General features: G+C 45.9%; 1 protein-coding gene across 2 annotated transcripts in view; it reads right to left on the reverse strand.

The window, feature by feature from the left end:
• The window catches only part of LOC139412849 (glypican 6a), a 601441-nt gene that overhangs the window by 298198 nt on the left and 293469 nt on the right, over positions 1-9774 (reverse strand). The window lies entirely within an intron of this gene.

Raw genomic sequence — 9774 nt, forward strand, 5'->3', positions numbered from 1 at the left:
AGTATATATACAATATATATATATTATGACATTTGTAATGTCTTTATGGTTTTGAAACTTCTGTATGTGTAATGTTTACTGTTCATTTTTATTGTTTATTTCACTTTTGTATATTATCTACCTCACTTGCTTTGGCAATGTTAACACGTTTCCCATGCCAATAAAGCCCATTGAATTGAATTGAATTGAAAAAGAGAGAGCGCAAGAGAGAAAGAGAGAGAGAGAAAGAGAGAGCGCAAGAGAGCACAAGAGAGAGAGCGAGAGAATGAGAGAAGGCAAGATAAAGAGAGTGAGAGAAAAAGAGAGAGAGAAAAAGAGAGAGAGAGAGAGAGAGAGAAGGCAAGATAAAGAGAGCGAGAGAAAAATAACGAAAAATGGGGGGGGGGGGGGGGGGGGGAAAGAGCCTTTACAGATTCGTCATATTTCATCCCAGGCACCAGAGAGGCAGATCTCAGCTGTGGCAGAACAAACCCAATATCCAGAAGACAGGGAAGCAGGGTCTGTTACTAAAGTGAATTACAACACGGTGGATATTTCAGTAGATCTGGCAGTGAAAACATAAGATGAAATTAAAAAATGGAAAGTGATGGAATTGAATAGCAGGAGAGGGCTCTTGTATTTATTTGTCCTATTTCTTCCATGGAGGCAGTGTCCTGGCTCATGGGCTCCTTGAAACCCAGCAGTCTCCTGACTCATGGACTCCTTGAAACCCAGCAGTTTCTGACTCATGGGCTCCTTGAAACCCAGCAGTCTCTTGACTCATGGACTCCTTGAAACCCAGAAGACTCCTTGAAACCCAGCCGCCTCCTGGCTCATGGACTCCTTGAAAACCAGCCGTGTCCTGGCTCATGGGCTCCTTAAAACCCAGCAGTCTCCTGGCTCATGGGCTCCTTAAAATCCAGCAGTCTCCTGGCTCATTATCTCCTTAAAACCCAGCAGACTCCTGACTCATGGGCTCCTTGAAACCCAGCAGTCTCCTGGCTCATTATCTCCTTGAAACCCAGCAGTCTCCAGGCTCATGGACTCCTTGAAACCCAGCAGTCTCCTGGCTCATGGGCTCCTCAAAACCCAGCAGTCTCCTGGCTCATGGGCTCCTTAAAACCCAGCAGAGGGACCCACTTAGAGAGAGGAAAGTGTCCAGGCCACACTAGGGTTGCAGCCCAAATGGCACCCTGTTCCCTACATAGTGCAATACATTTGACAGAGCCCTGGTCAAAAGTAGAGCACTGTATAGGGAAACATCCTAAACCATCTATCCTGATGGGCTGACCTCGTTCAACCATCCAGAAGTTTCGCAAGCTTACATTCTGTTTCACTACACAGATTCCTGCAAACCAGATGATGGAAGCAGCTAACCAAAGTGTTGCAGGACAGGAACCCCCAGACGATGGAAGAGGCTAACCAAAGTGCTGCAGGACAGGAACCCCCCAGATGATGGAAGAGGCTAACCAAAGTGTTGCAGGACAGGAACCCCCCAGACGATGGAAGAGGCTAACCAAAGTGCTGCAGGACAGGAACCCCCCAGACGATGGAAGAGGCTAACCAAAGTGTTGCAGGACAGGAACCCCCCAGACGATGGAAGAGGCTAACCAAAGTGTTGCAGGACAGAAACCCCCCCAGATGATGGACGAGGCTAACCAAAGTGCTGCAGGACACCTATAGACCAGGACTGACCCAATGGTTACCTATAGACCAGGACTGACCCAATGGTTACCTATAGACTAGGACTGACCCAATGGTTACCTATAGACTGACCCAATGGTTATCTATAGACTAGGACTGACCCAATGGTTACCTATAGACTGACCCAATGGTTATCTATAGACTAGGACTGACCCAATGGTTACCTATAGACCAGGACTGACCCAATGGTTACCTATAGACTAGGACTGACCCAATGGTTACCTATAGACTGACCCAATGGTTACCTATAGACTAGGACTGACCCAATGGTTACCTATAGACTAGGACTGACCCAATGGTTACATATAGACTAGGACTGACCCAATGGTAACCTATAGACTAGGACTGACCCAATGGTTCCCTATAGACTAGGACTGACCCAATGGTTACCTATAGACTAGGACTGACCCAATGGTTACCTATAGACTAGGACTGACCCAATGGTTACATATAGACTAGGACTGACCCAATGGTAACCTATAGACTAGGACTGACCCAATGGTTCCCTATAGACTAGGACTGACCCAATGGTTACCTATAGACTAGGACTGACCCAATGGTTACCTATAGACTGACCTAATGGTTACCTATAGACCAGGACTGACCCAATGGTTACCTATAGACTAGGACTGACCCAATGGTTACCTATAGACTGACCCAATGGTTACCTATAGACTAGGACTGACCCAATGGTTACCTATAGACTGGCCCAATGGTTCCCTATAGACCAGGACTGACCCAATGGTTCCCTATAGACTAGGACTGACCCAATGGTTACCTATAGACTGACCCAATGGTTTCCTATAGACTAGGACTGACCCAATGGTTACCTATAGACCAGGACTGACCCAATGGTTACCTATAGACTAGGACTGACCCAATGGTTACCTATAGACTAGGACTGACCCAATGGTAACCTATAGACTAGGACTGACCCAATGGTTCCCTATAGACTAGGACTGACCCAATGGTTACCTATAGACTAGGACTGACCCAATGGTTACCTATAGACTAGGACTGACCCAATGGTTACATATAGACTAGGACTGACCCAATGGTAACCTATAGACTAGGACTGACCCAATGGTTCCCTATAGACTAGGACTGACCCAATGGTTACCTATAGACTAGGACTGACCCAATGGTTACCTATAGACTGACCTAATGGTTACCTATAGACCAGGACTGACCCAATGGTTACCTATAGACTAGGACTGACCCAATGGTTACCTATAGACTGACCCAATGGTTACCTATAGACTAGGACTGACCCAATGGTTACCTATAGACTGGCCCAATGGTTCCCTATAGACCAGGACTGACCCAATGGTTCCCTATAGACTAGGACTGACCCAATGGTTACCTATAGACTGACCCAATGGTTTCCTATAGACTAGGACTGACCCAATGGTTACCTATAGACCAGGACTGACCCAATGGTTACCTATAGACTAGGACTGACCCAATGGTTACCTATAGACCAGGACTGACCCAATGGTTACCTATAGACTGACCCAATGGTTTCCTATAGACTGACCCAATGGTTTCCTATAGACCAGGACTGACCCAATGGTTACCTATAGACCAGGACTGACCCAATGGTTACCTATAGACTGACCCAATGGTTACCTATAGACTAGGACTGACCCAATGGTTACCTATAGACTGACCCAATGGTTACCTATAGACTAGGACTGACCCAATGGTTACCTATAGACTGACCCAATGGTTATCTATAGACTAGGACTGACCCAATGGTTACCTATAGACCAGGACTGACCCAATGGTTACCTATAGACTAGGACTGACCCAATGGTTACCTATAGACTGACCCAATGGTTACCTATAGACTAGGACTGACCCAATGGTTACCTATAGACTAGGACTGACCCAATGGTTACATATAGACTAGGACTGACCCAATGGTAACCTATAGACTAGGACTGACCCAATGGTTCCCTATAGACTAGGACTGACCCAATGGTTACCTATAGACTAGGACTGACCCAATGGTTACCTATAGACTAGGACTGACCCAATGGTTACATATAGACTAGGACTGACCCAATGGTAACCTATAGACTAGGACTGACCCAATGGTTCCCTATAGACTAGGACTGACCCAATGGTTACCTATAGACTAGGACTGACCCAATGGTTACCTATAGACTGACCTAATGGTTACCTATAGACCAGGACTGACCCAATGGTTACCTATAGACTAGGACTGACCCAATGGTTACCTATAGACTGACCCAATGGTTACCTATAGACTAGGACTGACCCAATGGTTACCTATAGACTGGCCCAATGGTTCCCTATAGACCAGGACTGACCCAATGGTTCCCTATAGACTAGGACTGACCCAATGGTTACCTATAGACTGACCCAATGGTTTCCTATAGACTAGGACTGACCCAATGGTTACCTATAGACCAGGACTGACCCAATGGTTACCTATAGACTAGGACTGACCCAATGGTTACCTATAGACCAGGACTGACCCAATGGTTACCTATAGACTGACCCAATGGTTTCCTATAGACTGACCCAATGGTTTCCTATAGACCAGGACTGACCCAATGGTTACCTATAGACCAGGACTGACCCAATGGTTACCTATAGACTGACCCAATGGTTACCTATAGACTAGGACTGACCCAATGGTTACCTATAGACTGACCCAATGGTTACCTATAGACTAGGACTGACCCAATGGTTACCTATAGACTGACCCAATGGTTACCTATAGACTAGGACTGACCCAATGGTTTCCTATAGACCAGGACTGACCCAATGGTTACCTATAGACTGGCCCAATGGTTCCCTATAGACCAGGACTGACCCAATGGTTCCCTATAGACCAGGACTGACCCAATGGTTACCTATAGACTAGGACTGACCCAATGGTTACCTATAGACTGACCCAATGGTTACCTATAGACTAGGACTGACCCAATGGTTACCTATAGACTAGGACTGACCCAATGGTTTCCAATAGACCAGGACTGACCCAATGGTTACCTATAGACTGGCCCATTGGTTCCCTATAGACCAGGACTGACCCAATGGTTCCCTATAGACCAGGACTGACCCAATGGTTACCTATAGACTAGGACTGACCCAATGGTTACCTATAGACTGACCCAATGGTTCCCTATAGACTAGGACTGACCCAATGGTTACCTATAGACTGACCCAATGGTTTCCTATAGACCAGGACTGACCAAATTTAGTCCAAAACTAAACTGTGTGGTAAAACAGAAGGCTGTCACACCAATTATTTAAGTGGTCATGTTTAAAGGGCGGGTGAACAGTGATTATACTGTCGTCCTGCTACCATGTTGTTCTGTCTGAGTGGCGTTTCATTAAAACACACTCCTTATTTTATCTAAAAGGTCGACATGCGTGTTCTGACTAAATGTCTTCTGATGGCAACTCCAGTTCAGAAACTCTTCCAGGGTGTAAACTGGGTCGGCTCTAATGAGGACCTCTGAGAGACCAGGCTGTTTGATCTCACCATCTGACACCCAGATATGATCCACGGAGGGTTTCCTCCTCCGACATTCTACTGGTTAACTTTTCTTCAATGAATAGAAACATCAATTACTAATGGAAAAAGACTGAGTAAAAATGTTTTTTATCAAAAACTTATTTTGGTGGTTATAAATATTTCCAGTAGCACTTCATGTTCATGGTAGAGTAGAGTTAGTTACCTTACTTCCATATTTCCTTAATATAAACCAACACGCAGGACAGCGGGACATTTTGAAGATCAGGGGTGAGACTGTCGCTTGGGCGAAATACCGTATATAACTTATAGCGGAGTATTAGGAAATAAAAGGTGGGAAAAGGGGTACCTAGTCAGTTGGAAAAGGGAGGATACCTAGTCAGTTGGAAAAGGGAGGATACCTAGTCAGTTGGAAAAGGGAGGATACCTAGTCAGTTGGAAAAGGGAGGATACCTAGTCAGTTGGAAAAGGGAGGGTACCTAGTCAGTTGGAAAGGGGGTACCTGGTCAGTTGGAAAAGGGGGGATACCTGGTCAGTTGGAAAAGGGGGGATACCTGGTCAGTTGGAATGGGGGGATACCTGGTCAGTTGGAAAAGGGGGATACCTAGTCAGTTGGACAGGGGGGGAATACCTGGTCAGTTGGAAAAGGGGGGATACCTAGTGAGTTGGAAAAGGGGGGATACCTAGTCAGTTGGAAAGGGGGGATACCTGGTCAGTTGGAAAAGGGGGATACCTAGTCAGTTGGAAAGGGGGGTATGAGTTGCCGTGCAATATGTTATGAAGCAGATTGTGTTCTTCACTTCATGTTACTTTACATTCTGAAACTTTACCTTAGTTCCCTAGAACAGTTGAGCCAGTCTGTAAATAGCAAATAACAGGAGAAAGCAGGAGCAGGGAGGTTTCAGCTGTGTATTGACAGGGGTTGCGTTTTATACTGAAAGTCAACAGTGTTTGTTGCTTCAATAGTGATCAGAGGTGTGGGAACTACAGTTTTTCCCTTCACAGGAAATACATTAGTGCAACTCATTCGGTTGAAAATAGCTTCATTTTCTTCAGATGACAATAGCGGTGCAATGCTATTTGGCTAGCAGCCACACAAGTAAATGAGTTTACAATGAAAAAACAAGGTATTTTTTGTTGTTGCAAAAACGATGCATGGTCATCATATTTCTAATGTTTATCAAAGAAAGAATATAGCCAGCTACATTTCCTTATGTCTTACATTTTACTGGAGAACAGTAGGCTGGCTACACCTGGAAAAGGACTGGAGAACAGTAGGCTGGCTACACCTGGAAAAGGACTGGAGAACAGTAGGCTGGTTAAACCTGGAAAAGGACTGGAGAACAGTAGGCTGGCTACACCTGGAAAAGGACTGGAGAACAGTAGGCTGGTTAAACCTGGAAAAGGACTGGAGAACAGTAGGCTGGCTACACCTGGAAAAGTACTGGAGAACAGTAGGCTGGCTACACCTGGAAAAGGACTGGAGAAAAGTAGACTGGCTACACCTGGAAAACTACTGGAGAACAGTAGGCTGGCTACACCTGGAAAAGGACTGGAGAACAGTAGGCTGACTACACCTGGAAAAGGACTGGAGAACAGTAGGCTGGCTACACCTGGAAAAGGACTGGAGAACAGTAGGCTGGCTACACCTGGAAAAGGACTGGAGAACAGTAGGCTGGCTACACCTGGAAAACTACTGGAGAACAGTAGGCTGGCTACACCTGGAAAAGGACTGGAGAACAGTAGGCTGGCTACACCTGGAAAAGGACTGGAGAACAGTAGGCTGGTTAAACCTGGAAAAGGACTGGAGAACAGTAGGCTGGCTACACCTGGAAAACTACTGGAGAACAGTAGGCTGGCTACACCTGGAAAAGGATTGGAGAACAGTAGGCTGGCTACACCTGGAAAAGGACTAGAGAACAGTAGCTCCACATCAGGCCGTTGCTTGCTACTATCTTGTCTCATTGCTACAACTCCCGTGCGGGATCGGGAGAGACGAAGGTTGAAAGTCATGCGTCCTCCGATACACAACCCAACCAAGCCGCACTGCTTCTTTAACACAGCGCGCATCCAACCCGGAAGCCAGCCGCACCAATGTGTCGGAGGAAACACCGCGCATCTGGCAACCTTGGTTAGCGCGCACTGCGCCCGGCCCGCCACAGGAGTCGCTGGTGTGCGATGAGACAAGGATATCCCTACCGGCCAAACCCTCCCTAACCTGGACGACTTTAGGCCAATTGTGCGTCGCCTCACGGACCTCCCGGTTGCGGCCGGCTGCGACAGAGCCTGGGCGCGAACCCAGAGTCTCTGGTGGCACAGCTAGCGCTGCGATGCAGTGCCCTAGACCACTGCACCACCCGGGAGGCAATTATGTCAGCTTTCTGCCGTGTTTGAGAAGACAAAGCCCTTTGGATCAGTTATCTGTACAGCTGCCACTATGTTGAATTCCTTGTGTTTTTTCTCCCCTCTGTTCTCGGCCAGTCTGCTCCCATGAGCAGAGCAGACAGGCCTGTTGCCCTAGCGACTCCAGACTCCACACAGACACAGCGTGTACAAAGTACTGTTATTCCTTCAGACAAGCAGGAGTCAAAACGTTGTTCATTTGCATAATGTCTCTCCTTCACATTGTAAATGTCCAAACTCATCAGAAATGAAATTCGGTAGCTCCTACCTCCACAGTGCATTCTGAAAGTATTCAGACCCCTCAACCTTTTACACGTTTTGTTACGTTACAGCCTTGTTCTAAATGTATTAAATAAATCAAATGTCTCCTCAATCTACACACAATACCCCATCATGACATCACAATACCCCATCATGACATCACAATACCCCATCATGACATCACAATACCCCATCATGACATCACAATACCCCATCATGACATCACAATACCCCATCATGACATCACAATACCCCATCATGACATCACAATACCCCATCATGACATCACAATACCCCATCATGACATCACAATACCCCATCTTGACATCACAATACCCCATCATGATATCACAATACCCCATCATGACATCACAATACCCCATCATGACATCACAATACCCCATCATGACATCACAATACCCCATCATGACATCACAATACCCCATCATGACATCACAATACCCCATCATGACATCACAATACCCCATCATGACATCACAATACCCCATCATGACATCACAATACCCCATCTTGACATCACAATACCCCATCATGACATCACAATACCCCATCATGACATCACAATACCCCATCTTGACATCACAATACCCCATCATGACATCACAATACCCCATCATGACATCACAATACCCCATCTTGACATCACAATACCCCATCATGACATCACAATACCCCATCATGACATCACAATACCCCATCATGACATCACAATACCCCATCATGACATCACAATACCCCATCATGACATCACAATACCCCATCATGACATCACAATACCCCATCATGACATCACAATACCCCATCATGACATCACAATACCCCATCATGACATCACAATACCCCATCATGACATCACAATACCCCATCATGACATCACAATACCCCATCATGACATCACAATACCCCATCATGACATCACAATACCCCATCATGACAAAGCGAAAGTTGGTTTAGACATTTTTGCAAATGTATTACAAATAAAAACAGAAATACCTTATTTACATAAGTATTCAGACTCTTTGCTATGAGACTTGAAATTGTGCTCAGGTGCATCCTGTTTCCATTGTTCATCCTTGAGATGTTTCCACAACTGGATTAGAGTCCATTTGTGGTAAATTCAATTGATTGGACATGATTTGGAAAGGCACACACCTGTCTATATAAGGTCCCACAGTTGACAGTGCATGTCAGAGCAAAAACCAAGCCATGGGGTCGAAGGAATTGTCAGAAGAGCTCTGAGACACGTTTGTGTCGAGGCAGAGATCTGCGGAAGGTTACCAAACAAATGTCTGCAGTATTGAAGGTCCCCAAGAACACAGAGGCCTCATCATTCTTAAATGGAAGAAGTTTGAAACCACCAAGACTCTTCCTAAAGCTGGCCGCCCGGCCAAACTGAGCAATCGGGGTCACTCTGACAGAGCTCCAGAATTCCTCTGTGGAGATGAGAGAACCTTCCAGAAGGACAACCATCTCTGAAACACCACCAATCAGGCCTTCATGGTAAAGTGGCCATATGGAAGCTACTTCTCAGTAAAGAACACACAACAAGTTAGTGGATAGATGCTTATACAAAATTGGGAGTTTTTCAGTCCAGAGGATCTGGGGAATTAGACTTTTAAAGTCATTAACATCTGTGGAAAATGTCCAAAAACAGTAGCTCATCCTATGGGAAATGGGTCCAATTTGTCCTAATGGTGGTGCTACGGAACCAACAATGCACCAACAGCTGGAACACACAGTCACATACTGGACCACACAGTCACATACTGGACCACACAGTCACATACTGGACCACACAGTCATATAGACATATACTGGACCACACAGTCACATACTGGACCACACAGTCACATACTGGACCACACAGTCACATACTGGACCACACAATCACATAG

The sequence above is a fragment of the Oncorhynchus clarkii genome, chromosome 7 (assembly GCF_045791955.1).
Source record: "Oncorhynchus clarkii lewisi isolate Uvic-CL-2024 chromosome 7, UVic_Ocla_1.0, whole genome shotgun sequence".
Classification (NCBI taxonomy): Eukaryota; Metazoa; Chordata; class Actinopteri; order Salmoniformes; family Salmonidae; genus Oncorhynchus; species Oncorhynchus clarkii.